This window comes from Leucopleurus acutus (assembly GCF_964270905.1).
Source record: "Leucopleurus acutus genome assembly, chromosome: 8".
Taxonomy (NCBI): Eukaryota; Metazoa; Chordata; class Mammalia; order Artiodactyla; family Delphinidae; genus Leucopleurus; species Leucopleurus acutus.
The window spans coordinates 71,055,416-71,081,391 of NC_139151.1; the positions used below are offsets into that span (position 1 = coordinate 71,055,416).

At 40.1% G+C, this 25,976-nt stretch overlaps 1 protein-coding gene across 2 annotated transcripts in view; it reads right to left on the minus strand.

The window, feature by feature from the left end:
- PIK3C2A (phosphatidylinositol-4-phosphate 3-kinase catalytic subunit type 2 alpha) overlaps positions 1-24,713 on the minus strand; it is a 99,238-nt gene extending 74,525 nt beyond the window's left edge. Inside the window, exon 1 of one of the 2 annotated variants that reach the window (XM_082845754.1) lies at positions 24,700-24,713. The gene's annotated coding sequence lies outside the window, so the exon portion shown is untranslated. Of the gene's footprint in view, positions 1-24,492; positions 24,587-24,699 lie in introns of those variants that run through there. The other variant, XM_082845753.1, reaches the window with a different exon arrangement.
- Positions 24,714-25,976: the final 1,263 nt, after the last annotated feature.

Genomic DNA, 25,976 nt, shown 5'->3' on the forward strand with positions numbered 1-25,976 from the left:
TAACTATTATTTTATCAAATCATCGTATAAAAAATTTAGGGCTTATAATATTCTAGAAATTTTAAAAATGTATACTGTAACATAGATTAGAATAATATGATAAGTGTTAAGGCTATAAGAAACTGTAATACTGCACTCAAAGGTTAAATTATGGCTGCATCTGTCACATAGTTCTGATCACACTTCTATTCTAATTATCTGCAGTTAAATCAATAGTTATGATACTAAAATTTCTCCTTTTCCAATTGCTAAAGTATCTATTCATAAACTAGAAGATAGTTTAGTAAACTTTCTCATGATCAGTTAATAAACATTTATAGTCCTCTATTTAAAATAAACACTTAATTCAGATCAAGACTACCCTATGAAGCAAAATGACCAATTAAAGGGTTAGTTATCTACTGTGCAACAGAGGGTATATTTCCTGCTTCTAATCAATATGATACAGGGATTAAATGTGGGTCCTGGAGTCATATCACCTTTATTTATGATGCTGTAAGGCCTTGGGCAAGTGATAACTTTTCCACATGCCTAGTTTCCTAACTTTTAAAATACGAGAAAGTATCTATTTCCCAAATTACAAAGGATTAAAAATGAAACAATGCAAATAAAAGTGTCTATCATTGGCCTTAAGCATAAGCATTAAATAAATGGCATCTACTGTTAATCTGATCTGATTTGAGATACACCTAGTTTGAATATAAAGCAAGAGTGCTCCTGTTTACATCCTTTTTCTAGTACAGTGCTTATCTACAATATGTGCTCAATAAATGCTTAATGAAAGTATGTAGGGAAATTCCAAAGTGAATTCAAATTAATGTAACACAAATGAAAATCCTAAGTGTTGAGGTATACTAAATGAAAAAGTTATCAGTGATGACATGAAGAAAGGCAGTCAAGAAAGACATCATCTGCAATTCTTTTATACAACTACAGTTGAGTTTCTGAGGCATTTCACTGAAAAGCTATTCCAAATTTTTCCCTTCCCTGGCAGGCTGCAAAACTAGGTATGATGTACACTTCAAGTCTGTACACATCACTGTATATAAATGTTTTGTGAAAAGAAAAAACTGAATACTGACTTGCTAAATATGCATGAAGTACTTAGAGAAAAGTACTAATATCTACAATTTATTTTGAAATGCATCAAAAATAAGATAAATTGATAGAGGGATGATACATGGATAAATAATGATAACGCAAGTACAGGAAAATGTTAATAGTAGAATCTAGGTGGTAGATATGTGGGTATTCACTTTGAAATTCTTTCAGCTTGGCCTCATGACTGAAAGTTTTCACAATAAAATGTTGGGTGGGGGGGAATGGGTACAAATTCTTCCCATTCCCGTATATACAGCCGCTCTGCAATGCAACTTTGTTGTTCCTCCCATAAAGAGGTGGGGTCTATTTCTCTACTTGATCTCAGTCGGCCTTGTGACTTGCTTTGACCAACAGAATGTGAAAGAATTGACATTGTGAGAGTTCTAAGCCTATCATAAGAAGCCCAACTGCTTCAGCTCTTCCTTACCTGAGTGCAGCCACTGCCATGTAAATGCTCACATAGGATGAGAGAGCACAAAGAGAAAGAGATCCAGCCAACAGCCAGCATCAACCACCAAGCATGTGAGTGCAGACACCATCTTAGACCATCTGTCCACAGTTGAGATGACCACAGCCACCTGAGTGACCCAAGGCAAGACCAGCAGAAGAAACCACCCAGCTTGAGTTCAAGTCAAACTGCTAACCCACAAAATCATTTTGGAATGGAATAGATAACTGATACACCTTTTCTTCTTACTTTTAGAAAACAAAACTGAAGCCACTTACATATTTAATAGAAAATTTCTGTTTTAACCTCCACAGTTACCACTACTACTACCTTCCTTCGCACATCCTCAGAGAATGAATAGCCCCTTTTCCTTTCTAAGGATGCCCCCTCCACTTATATCCTTAATCCTATTGACTTCCCCTTCTTTATCAATGACTGCCTCCTTTGTATTATCAATTTCTCCTTTACTTGCTTCTGCTCCTCTACCATAAAAATGCTCAAGTTTTCTCCATACTGAGGGTAAAAAATCTGAACATTCCCCTTTAGACTCCAGTAGCTTTCAATTTAATTTTCTCCTTTCACTGCCAAACTTCTTGAATGAGTGACCTAGAAAGTCCTTTCTTTACTTACTCTGCCTTAGAAAAATTCTACTTGTCCTGCAGGGCCCAATTCAAAATACAGTCTCCTGTCTGAGGCTTTACTTAAGCAGCTCCTACCAGAATTTATCTTTTTAGCTCAACTAAAAATTTTTATCTTTACTTTGTATGCTGTTTTTGCATGCTCAGCATCCTTTCTTCTGGTAGTAGAATCTATAACTTTTGGACACCACTTGTCTTTCTTTTGTTTCATCTACTTTGAATTAAGCTGGACTATCCTTACTCCCGCTCGACCCTACCCCAACTCCAGAAGATCCAAGTCTGGCCAGAGCTAACTACAGAATTTCTGGAACTATTTGGAAAAGAAGCTTATCATTGAGGTTGCTAAGCTGATAGGATGTAAGGCTGGAGCTGTTTTGGCCATCTTTGCCACCGCTTGAGGAGATATTACCTGAGAATGAACCCAAGCCAGAAGAAAGCTGAGCTAAGATAAATTAGATAAATTCTAGCTATTACATTAAACATCTGGATCCAACCCATGTCTAAGGCCAGTCTTTTCATTTATGTAAGCCAATAAATCCCTTCCCTTGCGTAAGCCGGTTTAAAATTACTTTTTTCCATGATAACCAAAAGTATTTTGATTAACACAGAATCTCTACCCAGACAGACTAAAATAAGCTTCTTAAGCAGGGAAGCCTAGTTTGTTCATTTTTTTCTTCCCCACTACATTTAAAAGCACCTTGCTTAATAAATATGGAACTTAATTTAATTAACATGTGTTTTAACAGGAGGGAATGAAGGCTACTGGAGTCTTGGAGAAGGGATTTCAGATGGCACAAGTGTATGGATATATGACAAGAGAAATGAGTCATTTCATTTGTGGTGTTTTTATACAATTGGTGATGTTTTTATACATCACCAATACATTTGCTTGCTCTATCCCTAGCTCCAACTCAAAGTGGTATATGCTAAAGTAAATACAACTCTAAGTAGCCAGTAACAGCTGTCTGTTAGCAGCTAAATACCATATTTTAAAGTTTTGGGCCTTAAAAAAATACCGTATTTTAGTTTCCCAAAAGATTATTATGCATGTATACTCAGATAATAATAAAGGACTTAAACGGTTGTCCAAAAGTAACCTTGTGCCTCAGCTATTTTTCTAAGGCTGCTGCACTAACATGCTCCATTAATTTTTGAAAATAAAACTTCACTTGATGACAAACATTTAGCAGGAAATAACTTCCAACATGCTCATTCAAAATGAAATGTTCCATGCTAATGTTCGCCCAATTCAAGCAGGGAAAGACAATATAACTTGTTTTTGAATGATGATTGTATACCATCTGCCAAAAATTTCCCAACATAAAGTAACTCAGTGCAGATCACAAGGCTGTAGCTGCTTTAAAATTCTTCAAAAGAGGTCAATTAAACTATTCAGTTAAACTTTTGGATACCATTTGCAGACCCAAGTGAATTAGTTTAAAAGCTCTTGGCTTCTTCTAACATTCATTTACAATTTAAATTTAAATCTCAGACAAAAATAAAACAAGTCAGTCCTGCTACCCATCTAAATGCTTTCTGATCTTAAAATTCAAGAACCTAAGAAAATGGAAAAACAATTATTTGAGTTCAACAATATTCTCCTTTAAAATGAAAATGAATCTCAAAGAAAAATAAATTATGGTACCTCCATGGATTGAATATTATGCCACTACTAAAAATAAAATTATGAAGACTGCAGTTAAATGTTTGTTAAAACTCTAGAAAATATCTACATCTATCTATACATAGACCTGTGTTTGGAGATATATAGATACTATATGCCAAAAATTGCATATTTTGCAAAAATTTGCAAAAATTGCATATATTTTCAAAAATTGCAAAATATTTTAACTAATTTAATCCTCACAAATTCTATTAAGTAGCTACTATTATTATCCCTAGTATACAAACATATAATCTGCCCAAGCTCATAGCAGCTAGCAAGTAGTGAAATTAGGACCCAAATCCAGGCAGTGCTAATTCACTACAATATATTTTTATGTTAACAGTTATGTGTAATCAATAAGTGTCTAGACACATCTTATCCTTTATAAATACCAACTTTCTTCCTCAATCCTAGGGTTATTTCTGTCTGCATTAATAAATTTTCTTTTAATTCTATCATGAAGTAGTTAATACTGCTATTTAGCTATAATATGTATCAATTTATCAGTTAATTATCACCAGATGACTAGCAAATTTATAATTTCATTGCAGGCATGAATTCTTATTTTATTTACCCTCTACTCTCAAACTTATACTACAGTTGTTGAATGAATGCATAATGCATCAATGACTAGAGAACTTAAGACACCATTTCTTTTATCAGAGAAACTAAACTCTGAAACAAACAGACTGAAAGAACTCATTTATTAGTAATTCAACTAAAACTGAAAAATCACGTGGTTGAGTTTAGAATAAACTAGTGGTGGGACTTCCCTGGTGGTCCAGTGGTTAAGAATCCACCTTCCAGTGCAGGGGACGAGGGTTCGATACCTGGTCGAGGAACTAAGATCCCACATGCCACAGAGCAACTAAGCCTGCGTGCTCTAAAGCCCGCTTGCCACAGCTAGAGAGCCCGCATGCCTCAACTACTGAGCCCATGCACCACAACTAGAGAGCCCATGCACTGCAACTACTGAGCCCACATGCCACAATGAAAGATCCTGAATGCCGCGACGAAGATCTCATGTGCTGCAACTAAGACCCAACACAGCCAAATAAATACCTAAAAAAACAAACAAACAAGAAGTGGGAGAAAATTATCTTGAAAACTAGGAGGGAGAGAGGTGGCAACAGAAAAGTAAAAATAGGAGAGCAGGGCTCCATCTGTGCTTAAAAACAAACAGACAGACAAACTGCATTAGAAAAGCATATTCTATCTCTAATTGATTCATGGAGGGGGAAAGAACTCACATGACCAAAATAACAATAATAATAATAATCAAGTGCATTGTTATTAGGCACTATACAAATCTGTCAAAAAGACAAAAAAGAAGAATGTCCAGGTTTTGGATGAGATAAGGTTAGAGTAGCATTGTTCAACAGAAATAGAATGCAAGTCACATAGAAATTTAAATTTTTTTATAGCTACATTAATAGAAACAGATGAAATTAATTTTAATAATAAACTTTGTTTAATCCAATATATCCAAAATATTATAAAGAGGTAATCAATGTAAAAAAATGAATGGGATACTGTACTTTCACTTTTTTATACTAAGTCTTCAAAATCTGGTATATATTTTACACTAACCACATTTCAACTTAGACTAGCCACACACCAAGTGCTCAACACAAAGGTGGCTAGTGGACAACACAAGATTAGGCTTTATGAGGAAAGAAACAAAAAGCACGGTGAACAAGCATCATTACTTTCTGGATGGTAAGGAAAAGTTTATTTTACCAAAAGTTACCCCTTCCCTCAAGTCAGTAACATATCTCAATTGCCCATTAGTTATCTTTCAGGAGAAGAAAATTTTTATTTTTTTATGCCCCATAGATAACATACAACCTTTTAACAAAGGCCTTATCATCCCTTGTAACTTTTGTATTTTTAAAGTACATAATTTCCAATTAATCTTTTTAAAACATTTATTTATTTGGCTGTGCCAGGTCTCAGCTGCACCAGGTCTTAGCTGCACCATGCAGGAATTTCGTTGCAGCAGGCGGGATCTTCAGTTGTGGCATGCGGGATCTTTTAGTTGTTGCACACGGGATCTTTAGTTGTGGCATGCAAACTCTTAGTTGTGGCATGCGGGATCTAGTTCCCTGACCAGGGATTGAACCCGGGGCCCCTTGCATTGGGAGTGCAGAGTCTTAGCCACTGGAAGTGGCTTAGCCACCAGGGAAGTCCCTCCAATTAATCTTTTTACAATTAGAAAACTGTTAACATTTCATAGAGAAATGTTTCACAATCGACCACACAGGATAAATTACAAAGAGATTAAATATTTAACTGTTAAAAAAAGAATCATAAAACCAAAGAAACAGAGAATTCCTACATAACACCAGCATAAAAAAGGCTGCTGTAATGTGATTCAAAAACCTAGAAGCCATAAGAGAATTCAAGTACATAAACATTTTAAAAAATAACTTTTGTTTGGCAAACAAGCACCACTGAATTTATTCATTTCCTCAGGAAATATTCATTGGGTGTATATTATGAATCAGGCACTGTTCTAGGTGCTGAAAAGTAAAATAAAAATAACTTGACTATTAAAAATGTCAATGAAAAAACAAACTGAGCAAAAACATTTGCTACTCATATCACAGAGAAAGAACTTATTTTAGTAATATATAACATAAAGCCCATAAAGGAAAACAACCCTATGGAAAGATGGACAAAGAGTTTGAATAAGCAATTCACAAAAGAATAAAGACACTTACCTTTACTCATGTTGAGGCAATAGCAATTTAAAAGTTATACTAAACCTAATTTTATACTAAACTGATAATAAACACACAGATAAAGGAAAAAAATATTCATCATAGCAAAATTTGCTGGATACATGCAACAGTAGATAAAGGAAAATTTAGAGTTTTAAATGATGCTAGAAAACTGGAAAGGTTGAAAACTTAATGAACTAAGCATCCATCTCATGAAAGTAGAAAAGTAACACCAAAATAAAAGTAGAAGAAAGGGAATAAAGACCACAGAAGAAATTAAGTGGCATAAAAAATATACAAAAAATATATAAATATACAACAGAGGGATTCCCTGGCAGTCCAGTGGTTAGGACTCCAAGCTTCCACTGCAGGAGGCCCCAAGTTTGGGGAACTAAGATTCTGTAAGCCATGTGGTGCAGCAAAAAAAAAAAAAAAAAAAAAAACCAACAACCCCAAAGCAAAGCAAAACAAAACAAAACACCAAAAATATACAACAGAGAAGATCAACAAAACTGAAAGTTGGTTCTTTTGAAAACACTAAGATATCTTGTGATGCCGATCAAGAAGAAAATAAAACAGGAATAAACAATATCAAGGGACTTCCCTGGTGTCACAATGGTTAAGAATCCACCTGCCAATGCAGGCGACACAGGTTCGAGCCCTGGTCCAGGATGATCCCACATGCCACAGAGCAACTAAGCCCCTGTGCCACAACTACTGAGCCCGTGTGCCACAACTACTGAAGCTCGTGCGCCTAGAGCCCGTGCTCTGCAACGAGAAGCCACTGCAGTGAGAAGCCTGCACACCGGAGGAGTACTCGCTGCAACTAGAGAAAGCCCACACGCAGCAACAAAGACCCAATGCAACCAAAAAATAAATAAATAAATATATTTATTTTTTTAAAAAACAATAGCAAGAATAAAAAAGGGACATCCAACACATGCAGTAGACATTAGAAAGATAACGAGGATATCATTAAGTTTAACCAAATAAATTTTAAAATGTAGACAAATTCCTAGAGGACAGTAACTTACTGAAACTGACTCAAATAGAAAATATAAAGTTGAATAATCTTATAACCATTAAAAAAATTGAATTAGTTGCCAAAAATTTTTTCATCAAAGAAAACTGCAAGGCCAGATGTCTTCACTGGCTTCATATAATAAACAATAACAACCTTTCACAAACCCTTCCAGAGAACAGACAAGAAGGTATGTTCCCCAAACATTTTATAAAATTACTCTAACTTTGATAACAAAACCAGGCAAGGATGAGACAAGAAAATTATAAACCAATCTTACTAATGAACATAAACACAAAAAGTTCTAAACAAAATAACAGCAAACCGGGCTTCCCTGGTGGCGCAGTGGTTGAGAGTCCGCCTGCCGATGCAGGGGACATAGGTTCGTGCCCCGGTCCGGGAGGATCCCACATGCCGCACAGCGGCTGGGCCCGTGAGCCATGGCCACTGGGCCTGCGCGTCCGGAGTCTGTGCTCCACAATGGGAGAGGCCACAACAGTGAGAGGCCCGCATACCGCAAAAAAATAAAATAAAATAAAATAAACAAAAATAACAGCAAACCAAACTTAGTAGTAAATACAAAATGCAATTTTACCACATCAATAATTAAAGAATTAAATTAGGAAAAGCATATATTCACCACAACAGATATTCTTAGCCAACTATGAACAGAAGGGAAGTTCCTTATTTGGTAAGTATCAACAAAAATCACAATTAATTGTAAAACCTTTAAAGCTTTCCCTCTATGAACAAAAACCAGGATGCCCACCACCATTTTTATTCAACATTTTATAGACTCCTAGACAGCACAGAAATGCAAGAAAAAGAAATAAGAGCTAGGATCACGTAGGAAGAAACAACATTACATACAGATAAAGTAAAAACTCCAAAGAATATGCAGATAATTAACAGAATTACATGCCAGAGTTCAGCAAGATTGCTGGATATGATACAGAAATCAATTATATTTCCATATACCCACAAGGAATAGTTAGAAAAAGCAGTCTTCAAAAAAGCAATATTTACACTAACACATTCAAACACATGAAATCCACCAACTAATAATACATGTAATAAAAAATTCTGGGGCTTCCCTGGTGGCGCAGTGGTTAGGAGTCCACCTGCCAAAGCAGGAGTCACAGGTTCGAGCCCTGGTCCGGGAAGATCCCACATGCTGCAGAGCAACTAAGCCTGTGTACCACAACTACTGAGCCTGTGCTCTAGAGCCCGCGAGCCACAACTACTGAGCCCACATGCCACAACTACTGAGCCCACACTCCTATAGCCCGTGCTCCACAGCAAGAGAAGCCACCGCAATGAGAAGCCCGCACACTGCAACGAAGAGTGGCCCCCACTCGCCACAACTAGAGAAGGCCCACGTGCAGCAACGAAGACCCAACGCAGCCAAAAATAAAAATAAACAAAATAAATTTTAAAAAAAACCACAGTAAGATACCACAACACACATAACCCTGGGGAAAAAAATTAAATCTTAGAATACTAAGTGATAAGAATATGAAACAATGGGAAAATCTAAGTTGGTACAACTGTTTCAGAAAACACAGATCAGGGACTTCCCTGGTTGTCCAATGATTAAGAATCCGCCTTCCAAGAATCCCCGCCTTCAGGGGATGCAGGTTCGATCCCTGGTATGAGAACTAAGATTCCCACATGCCGCGGGGCAATTAAGCATGCTTGTTGCAACTACTGAACCCATGTGTTCTGGAGCCAGCTTGCCACAACTAGAGAGAATCCCGCATGCCGCGACGAAGAGCCCACATGCCACAACAAAGGATCCCACATACCACAACTAAGACTTGACACAGCCAAAAATAATAAATAAATAAATATTAAAAAAAGAAAGAGGGGCTTCCCTGGTGGCGCAGTGGTTGAGAGTCTGCCTGCCAATGCAGGGGACACGGGTTCGAGCCCTGGTCTGGGAAGATCCCACATGCAGCAGAGCGACTAGGCCCGTGAGCCACAACTACTGAGCCTGCGCATCTGGAGCCTGTGCTCTGCAGCAAGAGAGGCCGTGATAGTGAGAGGCCCGCGCACCACGATGAAGAGTGGCCCCTGCTTGCCGCAACTAGAGAAAGCCCTCGCACAGAAACGAAGACCCAACACAGCCAAAAATGAATAATAAATAAATATTTTTTTAAAAAAAGAAAACGGATCATATATAGAAAAATTGAAGATACCCTTACTTTATGGCCCAGCAATTACATTCCATTTTATATACCCTAGAGAAATTCATGCATATGTGCACAAAATATGTACATAAGAACCTTCAAATAACATTGCACATATTACCCCAAATAGGAAATAACCCTAATCTTCACCTGTCCAAACACGGATGAAGGAGAATACGTTGATGGTCTCTTTCTACACACATCACTTCTGATACCAAATGTACGGGTTTTTCCACACCAACAACCAGTTCTCCAACTCTCCCAGACACCAAATGGATGTTCACAATTCAATTCAATTCAGACACTACCCAGAGTTAATGTCAGACTCCACAGGTTAACAGGCACAGTCCCGCAAGACTGCTCTCACTGCAGATGCCAGTCTCAAGTACTGGATACCCAGGTTACCCACACTTCTGTCCAACTTGGGTTCAAATCAGGGGCTCCCAGGATCCCACCTCAGGTTTGATAATTCGCTAGTAAGGTTCACAGAACACATGAAATAGCTTACTTACCATTACCATTTTATTATAGAGTAAACAAGTCAGGAACAACCAATGGAAGAAATGTATAGGGCAAAGTTGGGGGTGGGAAAATGCTCGGAGGTTCCATGGCTTCTCTGAAGTACCACCCTCCCAGCACCCCAGTGTGTTCACTAACCTGGAAGCTCCCTGAAACCCATCATTTAAGAGTTTTTACAGAGATTTTATTATATAGGCATGGTTGATTAAAACACTAGTCATTGATTAAAAAGAATGAAATAATGCCATTTGCAGTAACATGGATGGACCTAGAAATTGTCATACTGAGTGAAGTAAGTCAGAGAGAGAAATAGAAATATCACATATCCTTATATGTGGAATCTAAAAAGAAATGATACAAATGAACTTATTTATAAAACAGAAACAGACTCACTGACCTAGAGAACAAACTTATGGTTACCGGGGGGAAGGGTGGAGGGAAAGGTTAGGGAGTTTGGCATCAACTGTATACTCTCCTGTATTTAAAATGGATAACCAACAAGGACCTATTGTATAGCACAGGGAATTCTGCTCAATGTTATGTGGCAGCCTGGATGCGAGAGCAGTTTGGGAGAGAATGGATACATGTATACGTATGGCTGAGGCGCTCTGCTGTGCGCTGAAACTATCATTGTTAATCGCCTATATTCCAGGGACTTCCCTGGTGGTCCAGTGGTTAAGACTCCATGCTCCCAATGCAGGGAGCCCGGGTTCAATCCCTGGTCAGGGAACGAGGATCCCACATGAGGCAACTAAGAGTTCACATACCACAACTAAAGATCCTGCATGCCAAAACTAAGACAGGGCGCAGCTAAATAAATATTTTTTAAAAATCAGCTATATTCAAATATAAAATAACAAGTTTTTTTAAAAAAGAGTTTTTACGGAGATTTTATTACATAGGTGTGGCTGATTAAATCACTGGTCATTGATTAGCTCAATCTCTAGCTCCTCTCTCTTCCCCAGAGGTCAGGGGGTAGGGTTCAAAGTTCCAAACCTGCAGTCACACCTTGGTCTTTCTAGCAACCAGCCCTCATCCAGAAACTATCCAGGGATCCCAGACAACAGTCATCTTATTAGCATACAAAAAGACAATGGTCTGGAGATTCCAAGAGTTTTAGGAGTTGTATGACAGGAACCAGGGACAAAGACCAAATGTTTATTTATTATATTGTAGTTCATTCAATGGAATTCTGTACATCAATGCCAATGAACGAATTAGAACCATAAAAAATGGCTGAAACTTAGAAACATAATGTTAAGCAAATGGAGAGACAAAAATACATACAACGATTCCATTCACATAAAGTTCAAAAACATGAAAAACTAAACTACATTGTTTAAGAATGCTTACATAAGGGTATAACTTCAAAGAAAAGGAAAGGATTATCAAAAGTTAGAATAGTGGTTACTCATGGAGGGAGGAGAGATTTATGGTAAGGGAGAAGTACACTGGGGACTTCTGGAATACCAGCAACATTCTAGTTTCTAACGTTGCAACTGGTTACACAAGTGTTGGTTTTACAATTATTTGTTAAACAATCATATACGATTTATGCACTTTTTTCTGTTATTTCACAATATAAAAGAATCCACTCCCCACATATTTTAAATACATTGTCATGTCTATATTATACATGGTATGTGAAAAATAAAGAACACCTGCATTACGAATAGTATGTTGGGTTTTTTCTTACCCACACGTAGCAAATTATGTGAACACAAGAAGTTCAACTTTTTAGTGATGCCGTAAAAAAATACAAGAGCTATACTGTCCTTTGTCATTTGCCAATCTATAGGCTAAATTAAGGACACTGCCCTAACTTATTAAGGAATATGGGGAAAGCGTTAAGACTGTAAAAGAAAACAACAAACTATAAAATATGGTTTTTCAAGTTTTCACCATCTGTGAATCACTTAATGGGCATTGCACATAACATGATCAATTTATGTAAAAAAATATACATTGCATTTAAAAACACAAGTAAAACATTTAAAAATGAATAGTAAGATATTCCTATCACTGAGATAGATCTGCACACTCTCACCATTGTATGTATACCCAGTTTATTTATTTTGCTTCTTATTTGAATTAAATTAGAAAATCTTAATTCAATTATAGCTTGTCAGGAAGGCAGCAATGTTTGGTAGTGGCTCTATGACAGCGGTCCCCAACCTTTTTGGCACCAGGGACCACTTTCCTGGAAGACAATTTTTCCACGGATGGGGGTGGGGCGATGGGGGGATAGGGAATGGTTCAGGCGGTAATGCGAGTGATGGGGAGTGATGGGGAGCAATGTGGAGCGGCAGATGAAGCTTCGCTCCCTCACCCACCACTCACCTCCTGCTGTGCAGCCCGGTTCTTAACACGCCACGGACCGGTACTAGTCCGCGGCCTGGGGGTTGGGCACCCCTGCTCTATGAGATAGTTATGGGTATGTACATAAAATCTTAGAGGCGTTACCTTCAAATATTTCTGAATTTGAGCATTTCTTCATTGTATTCCTGCTACCATCCTAGACCAACCATCATCTCTTGCCTGGATTAGTGAAATAGCCTCCCAATCTGTCTCCAGCACCCCTCCATCCTGCCCCTTCACACTATTCTCAACACAGCAGCCAGAGTGATATTGAAAAAGATCATCTCGCCCCTATGCTCAGAACTTGCAACAGCTCCTATCTCAGAGAAAAGATAAAATCTTTACAATAGTCCACGAGGCACTCTAATATCTGGTCCCCTATTTCTTCTCTCCTATAACTCTCCTCTCTGCTACTGTCACATGAGCCTCCTTGTTCCTCAAATACATCATGTTTCTCACTCAGAGGCTTTGCTCTTCTGTTTTCTCTGACTGGACTGTTCTTCCCCTGGATAGCTGAATGACTCGCTTTCTCGCCTCCTTCAAGTCTTTATTGAGAAGGTAACATATGAGTAAAGTCATAACCCTGATAACCTAGTTATAACCACAACTTTCTCTGACTCAACTGCCTATGCACTTTACTTATTTTCTTCTTAGCATGCAGCACCATCCAAAATACTGTATATTTTAGTTATTTATTTTATTGTCTATGTTTCCCCACTAGACTATAAAATTCATGAAGCTGGGATTTATCTGTTGGGTTCACCCTTGTATCCCCAAGCACCTAGAACAGTCCTGGAACAAGGAGGAAGCAGTTCTTCATTGTGGAGTGTCTTCGGTATTCTGTAACATACTCAAAAGTACACAAAAACAGACTCAAAATTAATATTTTAACCTAAGAGATACAACAGATTTTTAATCCACTCTTGTTGCATTCATTTTCATTTAAAGTACTTAGAAATCATCTTAAATGTGCCAAATAATAAACCATTAATTTCATTCTCTGAGGGAAGAAAATCATGTGTATATATTTTCAGAACGGTTCTTCAGAGCCACATGTTTTTTAGACAGACTGAAACATATTACCATTTTAAGTACTTGTGGGAAATACAGTTCATCTCTACTTGCTAATTTAAGATACTGGCCTTGGTGGCTCAGTGACTGAGAGTCCACCTGCTGATGCAGGGGACACGGGTTCATGCCCCGGTCCGGGAAGATCCCACATGCCGCGGAGCCGCTGGGCCCGTGAGCCATGGCCGCTGAGCCTGTGCGTCCGGAGCCTGTGCTCCACAACAGGAGAGGCCACAACAGTGAGAGGCCTGCGTACCACAAAAAAAAAAAAAAAAAAAAAGACGAAATTGGAACCATAACCTGGACATAAGAAAAGAGTGAAGTCATGGGAAAAGCTAAGAAAAGAGACTTCCCAAGGTTCTTCACAAGTTTAAAGATGTATGAGCTGAGCCTGGCTCTCGCATTCTTTAACCTCTATACCACACTTACAATTATGCTTTGCCCAATATTATAAGCAATTAATAAAGGGCTTAATTCTCCCATTTTGACAAAAATCAACAGCTACGCTGTAGTCCAATAAGCACTAGCAGTCATTATACCACCTTCAGCTCTTACGAGCAGCATTCTACACATAAGGGGTTCACAACCAGAGCATTCATCCAGAACAACTTTCTATATCTGCTTATGCGTATCACTGTATGTGTCTGGGAATGGGACAAAGGTGGGGATACTGTCACAGCAAGAGGTTCCTGTTCAAAGACATTTTACTGACAAAGCAGTTTTCAATCTAACCCAGAATCCCAACAGTAGTATTGTTCTGTGAAGATAATTACTGAACTTTGGACTACTTTATTGTTCATTCATTTAACATGAATCATTAAATATACCCTGACATTACCCCAATTTCAACATGGCAAATAACAGTAAGCTTCTGTGCTGTTATGGTATATGCCTCCATTTCCAACATGGCTTAAGGTAGGAGAAAATAAAACTGGATTGCAACTGAGAATCACCAAATGGGGAATAATAATGAAACACTGACATGAATACTGCTGGAATTTTTCTCCTAAACTCCATCAATTTCTATGGCTAACAAAATTCTATTTTCACATGACATCAAATGCATGAAATTACTAGTTTTATAGAACAACAGTGATAACAAAGAGAAGAAAATTAAGTAGCAGCAAGACCCAAGCTCAAATATCAGACCTCCCTCTTACTGTATATTCCTTAACAATTTACTTAATCTGCCTTTGTCTTAGTTTTCTCATCTGTAAAACACAGGTATCTTACAGTGTAGTCAGGGTTAAATAAAATAATATACATATACTCTTAGTATATAACAGGCATAAAAAAATACATGTATTACGGGACTTCCCTGGTGGTGCAGTGGATAAGACTCTGCACTCCCAATGCAGAGGGCCCGGGTTCGATCCCTGGTAAGGTAACTAGACCCCACACGCATGCTGCAACTAAGAGTTTGCATGCCAAAACTAAGGAGCCCGCATGCTGCAACTAAGGAGCTGGCAAACCGCACTAAGGAACCCTGGTGTCACAACTAAGGAGCTCACCTGACACAAATAAGGAGCCCATGTGCTGCAACTAAGGAGCCCACCTGCTGCAACTAAGACCCCATGCAACCAAATAAATAAATATTTTCAAGAGACATGCATTACACCTGTTCAACTATTGGAACAACCATCAGTACATTCCTACCTTTTTTTTTTGTGGGGGGGACTGCATTGGGTCTTCATTGTTGCATGTAGGCTTTCTCTAGTTGCAGCGAGCAGGGGCTACTCTTCCTGCGGTGCACGGGCTTCTCACTGTGGTGGCTTCTCTTGTTGCGGAGCACAGGCTCTAGGCGCACAGGCTTCAGTAGTTGTGGCTCACAGGCTCTAGAGCACAGGCTCAGTAGTTGTGGCGCATGGGCTTAGTTGCTCTGTGGCATGTGGGATCTTCCCAGACCAGGGCTCAAACCTGTGTCCCCTGCATTGGCAGGCAGATTCTTAACCACTGCGCCACCAGGGAAGTCCCATTTTTTAAAAATATTTATTTATTTATTTTTGGCTGCGTGGGATCTTAGTTTCAGTATGCGGGATCTTTCAGTGCAGTGTGCAGGTTCCAGAGTGTGTGGGCTCAGTAGTTGCGGTGTGTGGGCTTAGTTGCCCTGCGGCACGTGGAATCTTAGTTCCCCAACCAGGGATCGAACCCGCATCCCCTGCATTGGAAGGTGGATTCTTAACCACTGGACCACCAGGCAAGTCCCTGTTCCTACCATTTAAAAAGGCAGCTTAGGGACTTCCCTGGCGGTCCAGTGGTTAAGACTCTGTACTCCCACTGCAGGGGGCACAGGTTTGATCCCTGGCTGGGGAACTAAGATCCCACAAGCCTCGTGGCATGGCCAAAAAAAACCAGGCAGCTTACTGCCAATAAGCACATGAAAAGATGCTCAACATTATTATTCATTAGGGAAACGCAAATCAAAACCACAATGAGATACCACTTCACACCTACTAGAATGACTATAATTTTTAAAAAGGATAGGGGCTTCTTCCCTGGTGGCGCAGTGTAAGAATCTGCCTGCCAATGCAGTGGACAGGGGTTTAAGCCCTGGCCTGGGAAGATCTCACATGCCGCGGAGCAACTAAGTCCGTGCACCACAACTACTGAGCCTGTGCTCTACAGCCTGCGTGCCACAACTACTGAAGCCCGCATGCCTAGAGCCAGTGCTCCGCAACAAGAGAAGCCACCGCAGTGAGAAACCCACACACCGCAACAAAGAGTAGCCCCACTCGCCACAACTAGAGAAAGCCTACGTGCAGCAACAAAGACCCAATGCAGGCAAAATAAATAAATAAATTAGTTTAATTTTAAATAAATAAATTAATTAAATAATTTTTGGCCACGCCACACAGCTTGTTGGATCTTAGTTCCCTGACCAGGGATTGAACCCGGGCCCTCAGCAGTGAGAGCGTGGAGTCCCAACCACTGGACCACCAGGGAATTCCCCACAATTTTTAAAGGTTACATTCCATTTATAGTTATTATAGACGACTGACTATATTCCCTGTATTGTGCAATATATCCTTATAGCTTATTTTTTTTTTTTTTTTTTGCGGTACGTGGGCCTCTCACTGTTGTGGCCTCTCTCGTTGCGGAGCACAGGCTCCGGACGCACAGGCTCAGCAGCCATGGCTCACGGGCCAAGCTGCTCGGCAGCATGTGGGATCTTCCCGCACCGGGGCACGAACCCCTGTCCCCTGCATTCGCAGGCGGACTCTCAACCACTGCGCCACCAGGGAAGCCCCCTTATAGCTTATTTTATACATAATAGTTTGTACCTCTTAATCCCCTACCCCTATATTGCCCCTCTCCCCTTCCCTCTCCCCACTGGTAACCACTAATTTATTCTCTATATCTGTAAGTTTGTTTCTTTTTTTGTTATATTCATTAGTTTATTGTATTTTTAGATTCCACATTTAAGTGATATCATATAATATTTGTCTTTCTCTGTCTGACTTATTTTACCTAGCATAATATCCTCCAAGTGCACCCATATTGTTGCAAATGGCAAAATTTCCTTCTTTTTATGGCTCAGTAGTATTCCACTGTGTGTGTGTGTGTGTGTGTGTGTATACACTACATCTCTACCAATTCATCTGTTGATGGACACTTGCTTCCATATCTTGGCAATTAAGTAGAGTTATACAGACAGAAAGTAGATTAGCAATTACCAGGAGCTAGGACGAAGGGGAATGGGTAGTTACTGCTTAATGGGTACAGAGTTTGTTTGGAGTGATGAAAAATTTTGGAAATAGTGGTGATGGTTGCATAACATTGTACATATGTCACTGAATTAATTGTACACTTAAAATTGGTTAAATGACAAATTTTGTTATATATAATTTACAATAAAAGTCATTAGAAAGTCATCATGACAGAAACCTTCACACAATTTCCACACAAAAAACTTAATTCTAGAATCTTGTGTTTTTGACAATTAGCAAATATAGTTTACAAACATAAAAAAAATAATAAGGGAAGCCAGGTCCAGAGTTTATGGGAATTCTCTGTACTATCTTAACAATTTTTCTGTAGTCTAAAACTGTTCTAAAAATTAGTTAGTTTGGTTTCTTTCTTTTAAAGGGTTTATTGAATCTCAAAACATTATGCTAAGTGAAAGAAGCCAGACTTAGAAGGCTATAGGTACCGTACGATGCCAATTTACATGACATTCCTGGAAGGCAAAACTATATAAATGAGGGGGCTTCCCTGGTGGCGCAGTGGTTGAGAATCTGCCTGCTAATGCAGGGAACACGGGTTCGAGCCCTGGTCTGGGAGGATCCCACATGCTGCAGAGCAACTAGGCCCGTGAGCCACAACTACTGAGCCTGCGCGTCTGGAGCCTGTGCTCCGCAACAAGAGAGGCCGCAATAGTGAGAGGCCTGCGCACCGCGATGAAGAGTGGCCCCCGCTTGCCACAACTAGAGAAAGCCCTCGCACAGAAACGAAGACCCAACACAGCAAAAATAAATAAACAAACTCCTACCCCCAACAACTTAAAAAAAAAAAAACTATAGAAATGAAAAAGAAAAATCAGTTGTTGCCAGAGACTGGAGGGTGAGTGGGAGGGAACAATTACAAGGGGCAAAAGGACACTTTCTAAAGCGGCTGAATTATTCCATATCTTAATTGTGGTGGTGGCAGTTACACACTGTCACTATTTCTCAAAATTTATAGAGCTGTACACCTAAAACAGATACATTTTACTATAAGTAAATTATATATCAATAAATCTGACTTAAACAAAACAAACAAAAACATGACATGACACTGTAACTGTTCAGGTTTTTTTTTTTTTTTTTTTTTTTTTTTGGCTGCGTTGGGTCTTTGTTGCTGAGCGCGGGCTTTCTCTAGTTGCAGTGAGCGCAGGCTACTCTTCGTTGCGGTGCGCAGGCTTCTCACTGCTGTGGCTTCTCTTGTTGTGGAGCACAGGCTCTAGGTGCGCGGGCTTCAGTAGTTGCGGCACACAGGCTCAGTAGTTGTGGTGCATGGGCTTAGCTGCTCTGCAGCATGTGGGATCTTCCCTGACCAGGGCTTGAACCCGTGTCCCCTGCATTGGCAGGCGGATTCTCAACCACTGCGCCACCAGGGAAGCTCCCATGTCATGTATTTTAATACAGGCAGAATTCCAGTCTGATAAATGTCATCATGAGATCCAGTCAGATGAAACCAGGCTATAGTCTCGAGACAAAGAGCACATTTCCCAACTCAGCGCTATAGTCTAAAAAACACTTACACACTAAACTAAAAAGAAGGGACTTCCCTGATGGTACAGCAGTTAAGAATCCTCCTGCCAATGCAGGGGACATGGGTTCGAGCCCTGGTCTGGGAAGATACCACATGCCACGGAGCAACTAAGCTCGTGCGCCACAACTATTGAGCCCGCGTGCCACAACTTGCCACAACTCCTGAAGCCCACATGCCTAGAGCCCGAGCTCCGTAACAAACAGAAGCCACTGCAATGAGAAGCCGGAGCACTGCAACCAAGAGTAGCCCTCGCTGGCCACAACTAGAGAAAGCCCACGCTCAGCAACGAAGACCCAACGCAGCCAAAAATAAATTAAAAAGAAACAACAACTAAAAAGAAGAGTCAGAACAGTTATAAATTACATTATGAACACATATAAAGTGACTTAATAAATCAATCTGGTTATGGCTACTCATAGCACTATGGTTTTGTTTACAGGTAATTAGGTCTCCTTTAGAGTTTACGGGGGGGGGGGGGTGGGGGATACCTGCTTTGCATAATTTCCAAAACTGCAAATAAAACATTTGAAAAAGTGTTTTCCTGGTCCCTAATTAGGCAGGTATTTAAGTGCACGTATCTCTCCCATCAACATCCATGTTCTTTTCCCACCTCACCAGAAGGTAAGTACCTCTTACCTTTGATTTCCTTCTACTGTCTCCTCTCATATTCCCCAACCCTTTATCTAGAAGGACTGCCTTTGCTTTTTCCCCACATTCCACAGTAGAACTTTAACAATACTTAACGTCTTCCTGCTTCTACTAGTATTTTCTGAAAGTAAACTGCCAATTTCAGTTTTTATAGGAAAATACTCTTTTAAAAAATGACCTGTTTCAATTAGAATTACCCATATTGCAAAATTTTTAACCGATTTTCCTTTATGAACACTGCCTATTCTTTTCTCATAGTAAAATTCTTATCAAATCCCTACTCATTTAACAGGAACTCACATTACTCTACTGGTCATTATAGTCAACAACCTCTCTTTCCGTACTCTTAGCCACGTCTTCCACACTACTCAAACCTCAACAAGTTCACAGCACGTGCTAAGATTTCCTGAATCATCCAAATAATATAAAAGTTCTGACCACTGGCCTCTAAATTTATATTGCAGATGTCTATTCTCATTTCCTACTTCACCTCTGTCTTGCCTTTATCTTTTTAAATAAACTTTGCAAATCCTTCCTTAAAGCTATACTTTCTCTCTTATCTAAGTTTTTCCCCAAGTTGTTCCCTGTACACTGAAATAATTCTGTCCTTAACACTTCATCACCTTCTTCCTACAGTAACAGTTTAAGATCTAAACCTTCTACTCAAAAATCAAACATCTTGCCTAGTTAACTCATCTATTTTAAATGTAACTATACTATCCCTTACATTTTTTCTTTCCCATTAATAATTTTTAATAACGAAATTACTTTCTGCTATATGTATTGTAGTTGGTCTCTCCAAGTTGGAATATAAATTCCTTAAAGGCAGGAAGTACCCATTAATACACACTCCAAAATCTGTTAAGTGCTATGTATCTAAACACTGAAGTACTATAGAAGAGATGCAATGAAAAGAACTCTAGGCTTAGCATTGTAAGACACTATAAATTCAAGCAATACCTCTAATGTATTATTCTAAACAAGTCACAACTTCACTGGGTCTCATTTTCCTCTTCAAGAAAATGAGAAAATACCTGCCCCATTTATTTCAGAGAATAAGGTTTGGGGGAGAGGGGAGCATTACTTACTCTATAATCATTAATCAATACAAATGTAAGGATATAATTTATAATTTTAAAAATTTTTTTAATTTAATTTATTTATTTTTGGCTGCATTGGGTCTTTGTTGCTGTGCGCAAGCTTTCTCTAGTTGCAGCGAGCGGGGGTTACTCTTGGTTGCGGTGCTTGGGCTTCTCATTGCAGTGGCTTCTCTTGTTGCAGAGCACGGGCTCTAGGTATGTGGGCTTCAGTAGTTGTGGCTTCAGTAGTTGTGGCTCGCGGGCTCTAGAGCACAGGCTCAGTAGTTGTGGTTTATGGGCTTAGCTGCTCCACAGCATGTGGGATCTTCTTGGACCAGGGCTTGAACCCGTGTACCCTGCATTGCCAGGCGGATTCTGAACCACTGTGACCAGGGAAGCCCACTTTATCATTGTTAGTCATAGTTATCATGACTAAAATAAGCCTCTGTTTTTTTTTTTTAAACCAAACTCAATGCACAACAAATTAAGTGAATCAGCACTGTACATCATTTATCAATAATGTAACTTTTGTACTGTAAGACTAACAGAAAGCCATATGTTTAACAGTAGGGACGTTCATTTTATAGTATCTTAATTCATTCTCAAGGTTAAAAGATAAATACACTGCTAAACCACTAATAACTGCCTTCTAATCTATTAAAATCAAGAGTGTTTAAAAACCCCATTCACTTTTGTACCCAAATAGCTGAAATAAAAATTTTAAGAAATCCAAAAAGTAGTTTAAAATTGTACAAATCTCCATTTTTAACTGCCTAAAATGTCCACGTGCACTATCTCACTGTATTTTGAATCCATCACATGTTATAAATAACAGACTGCAGAGACAAGGAGAGATACAAAGTATATATAAAAACACAAAATAAAGATATTTCAAAATGTGACTGCACCAGACACAGGGAAAACAAAGTTTCTTCTAGTCCCAACCAAAACCCTATGAACAACCTGAAAAATCTCCTACAGCAACATCATTTCCAAGTATGACTATAATAATTCCAATCAAAAGAACATCATATATGACTACTATCAAAATGACTAGAAATTATAAATTACTACATTTATACATTTCTCATAGGAGTTGCTTTTCCTTTTCAAGCAGGAATCCAAGACAGAAAAGCAGAATTTTCATATGCTAGATCTGCATTGTCTAATATGGTATGTACTAACCACAAACACCTATTGAGTGCTTGACAAGTAGCTAGTCCAAAGTAAGATATGTTGTAAGTGTAAAATGTTCACCAGATTTCAAGATTTACCAAGAAAATGTACAATATCTTACATACGTGGCTGTCATTTAATATTTCTACTGGACATCATTGATTTAGATGTAGTCCAACTCTCAAATGAAAAAAACAAGGTACCAGAGGTATTAAACAGTAGCAGGGTCTGGAAGCTGATAACCTCTATCCTGCCCTCATTAATAAAAGGAATTCACCCTTTGAGACTCAATTTGAGCATCTCTGTCCTCATGAGATGCACTCATTCCCTCTCCATCTCTCAGCCCAGGTGATCACATCCTTTTTAGTGTTTTGGATCCACAACCCTTATATGCCCTTATAACCATACTGTTATAATTTGTGTTTGTCTCCCCCAGATGGACTAGAGAACTTACTGGGGACAAGCACTATCTCATTCATTTTTCTATTACTAGAACCACTGCTGTACCAGACACCCCTATAGGCCCTCTGAAAACAACATCTTCCATACGGTCAATTCTTAGCCTTACTCAGGTACAACTAACAAATCACATCGTGTACTGTGTGAATGAACTGCACTAAAACATTCACCTTTATCATTTACCTGTCTTAAATTATTTTTGGAATACAGCAAATACAATAAAAATGGATACTTTATATTATCAAAGAAACACAAGTTACAAAACATTAAAAAAAAAAGTGCTTCACCCTGTTGCTCTGAAAAGTTTGCTCTGATGCTCTGATAAGAACTCTGAACTCTTGGGAAATTCAATACCCTTGGTTAGGTATAAGTTCATTTATTTAATGTGCTTACTAAGTGCAAAAACATTGGGCTAGATAAAGAAGGATTCCTGGACATGGAAACTGATGCAGCAATCTCCAATTAATTGAAAATTTTAGAACCATTTACAGAAGAGAAAAACAAAGAATCATATGCTTAACATACAACTAATTACATAAAGTTATAGTTTCTAGAATGCAAGCATGCCAACTTTTATATTCCGTGAAATAGAAAAAGTTGTGAAACCTATGGACGGAAACACTATATTGCTTGCCAAGAAAAACTGCAAGCAACACTGCATACAGAACACAAATCACAACAGAGATTTTCGTAAAAAAAAATTGTTTTAGAATCTATTAATTTAGGCAAAATTACTTCAAGCCTATGTAAAATCACTCATGAATTAGGTTTGAGTTAAGTAATTCAGTCAAAATGCTTTTCAGTACTCAAAGACTGGTAATATTCAACAAGCAGTTATCTTCGACGGTACAGACCTCAACCAACGCACTTCGGTCTAATTTGCTACTACGAATAAGAGCATCAGCCCCAGCCCTGGCAGAGTTGCTGAGAGGTGTCTTATGTGGAAACTTAATCACAAGCCAAGGAGGCAAAGGTACAAAGTCTCTCCTGGAATCAGTGTTCCTGGAGCCCCCTATGGCCGTCCCTCTTTTTATACTACGTCTTCACCACTCTTCTAAGAATAGCTTTCTTTTTTCTGCATCTCTTCTAATCTGTGGCTTTGCTGCTCCAGTATGTTACACAATTTTCCCAACAGAACTTTTCTGCCTGACACCCACCTGGAAAGATTTTAGGGTACCTCTTTAAGAAGTAATCTTGTTCACAGAGAAAGGCCTCCTTCCTTACACCCAATTCAACACCCACTGTTCAAAATAAAAATGTAATTACAACCTGAACTTCCATCAGGCTAATATAGGGAAAGAACCACCACAGGCTCTCTCTTCCACGTTCTGTATCTCCAGACTTTATTCCTCACTTACTTTTCTCCTTCCTCATTTCCCTCCTCAATCCCTGCTCCCCCCAGAAAAAATTCCACAGCTGGAGAATCTCGTTCTTAAAGCCAAACCATTTAGTGAGGAAAATAAGCATGCGCTTTTTTCCCTTCAATTATTTATTGTTCCTCCGTCATTCAGGAAGAGTTAAGCAAATATTTTTAATCTGATCGCCCTCCCAGAAAGATGATGCACTAAATACACACTGAAATAATACTGTCTTCCCCGAAGCAAGTGGATTTGCGGCAAAAAAAAAAAAAAAAAAGGAACCGGGGTGGGGGTGGGGTTGGAGAAAAAGGATCGTTCGCCCCCAAAGCCGGAGATGGGACAAGGAGGAGAAAAGCAGCGGGGGTGGGGGGATGCGGGTCACAGCTGAGAAGTGCAGCACACACAGTCGCCAGAATCCAACAATTCGACCAGAGGGTAGGACCGGCCATCGCGGCTCCGGCCGGGTCCCGAGAACCAGGGGGTGGCTTCTCCTCCCCCCTTGGGACAAAACTAACTCCCAGGCGCGACCCCCTCCGCCCCCGACGAGAGGGTCCTGGTGGGACGCAAGCACCTTCGGAGGGGCAGCTGGCAACGGCCTGGATGGAAACAAGGCCCGGAGGGAGGTAAGTCGATTAGGTCAGCGCCGAGAGTACGGGATGGAGGGTCAGAAGCGGGCACTCGGGGGACTCGGGGCCGCGGCAAGAGACCCTCCCAAGACCCCCGGGGCCCTTCGCCGCATTTGCAGAGCAGGGTCCCAGGTTCCGGCCCCCGCCGCACCTACCGCTCCTCACCTCACGCTGCCTGAGCCTCTGCCTCCACCGCAACCCAAGCCTCCACAGCCACCACGGTCCGAGCCATTTTCCACTCGGCCGCCTCAGCTGCTGCCGAAAGCATCGGTGGACTCTGGGGCCAGCCAAGCAGATACGTCACTTCCGGCCAGTTAAGCACCGCCTTCCGTGCCCAGGCTTCTCGTGGATTGGCTGGTGTGGACGGCCTACCTGAGGAGTGGGCGGGGCTTGGGCGCGTCGCGTGAGGCTCTAGCTGGGGGAGCGTGGGGGTGACTCCGGCTCCCCGGGAGGAGTGCCGTGCGGCTTCAGGACGTCTCTCTGTGCAGCCCCAGAACAGTGGAGGGGGTCTCCGGGGACCCCAGTCGGCCACCTCTCAGGCCCGGCGTCCAAAGTCCCCCCCCCCAACCACCGAACTGTTCTATTGTTCCCGTGCCCTCTCCTGGGACTCTGCACTCGCCTGCATCCGGGCTGCAGCTCCCAGATTCGTGGTTTTGGCCCCAGGCCCGAGGAGATTAGTTTGTGATTGGAGGACTGAAGGGAACAGGCAAGATATAAAATCGTTCACTCCAACCAGCGTTTACCGAGTCCTCACAGTGGATCAGGTGCTGCGGGGTGTGTAATTAGTAGTCAGCCCATCACGTGGATCGTTTAAAGTGCTTTCACATCAGTGTCTCATCTAATCTCACAACAGCCAGGTGAAGAAGATGGCCTAATAATAACTCACAGCCAGACGGCTCTTTTCTACATTACAAAATATCTTCACATACAATCTCCATAATAACACTTTCCTCATGAGAATTGAATGAGATTATGCTTGTAAAGTTTTAGCCCTCAAATGTTAGATTAAAAAAATTACATGACCATGTTAAGCAGATAGGAAAATTAAACCCATTTACAGATGGTGAAGCTGGGGGCATGATTCAAACTCAGTTCTGACTCTAATCCATAGTATTTTTGTCCCTTAAACAGTAAGAGAAGAGCTCCTTCCAGAGGTTCCCAGTCTAATGTGATAGACTAGTATGGGCTGCAATTCTCCGACAGAAAAAAAAAAAAGTGAGAAAGCTGTAAGAGAAGTAAAAACTCACTTCCAACAAGTAGTGGAATATAAATCCGATTTTTCTTTCGTCTTTTTTTTTTTTTTTTTTTTTTTTGGAGGGAGGATTTGAAGTGGATGAAGCCCTCTAATCACTGTAATAAACATGCCTATGCCTCCCAGGAAATGAGAGTGGCTGGAGCTGCTACTCTATGAAGTCTAGAAGCAACTATATGATTATTCCTTGTGTCTGTGGCTACCAACTCTTGTTCCACCCCCCCTTCCTACTCCTGGGTTTCCACCAACTCCCCTCCTCCCCCCATGTACACACACTTCCAGGCAGGCTTTACACACTCTCGAAGAATGTCCCTTAGGAATCTGCTTAGTGCTACAGCATTGTTCTGCTTTATCTTCTGATCAAAGGAGGAATTTCTAGAATTGGCAGCTCTTTCAG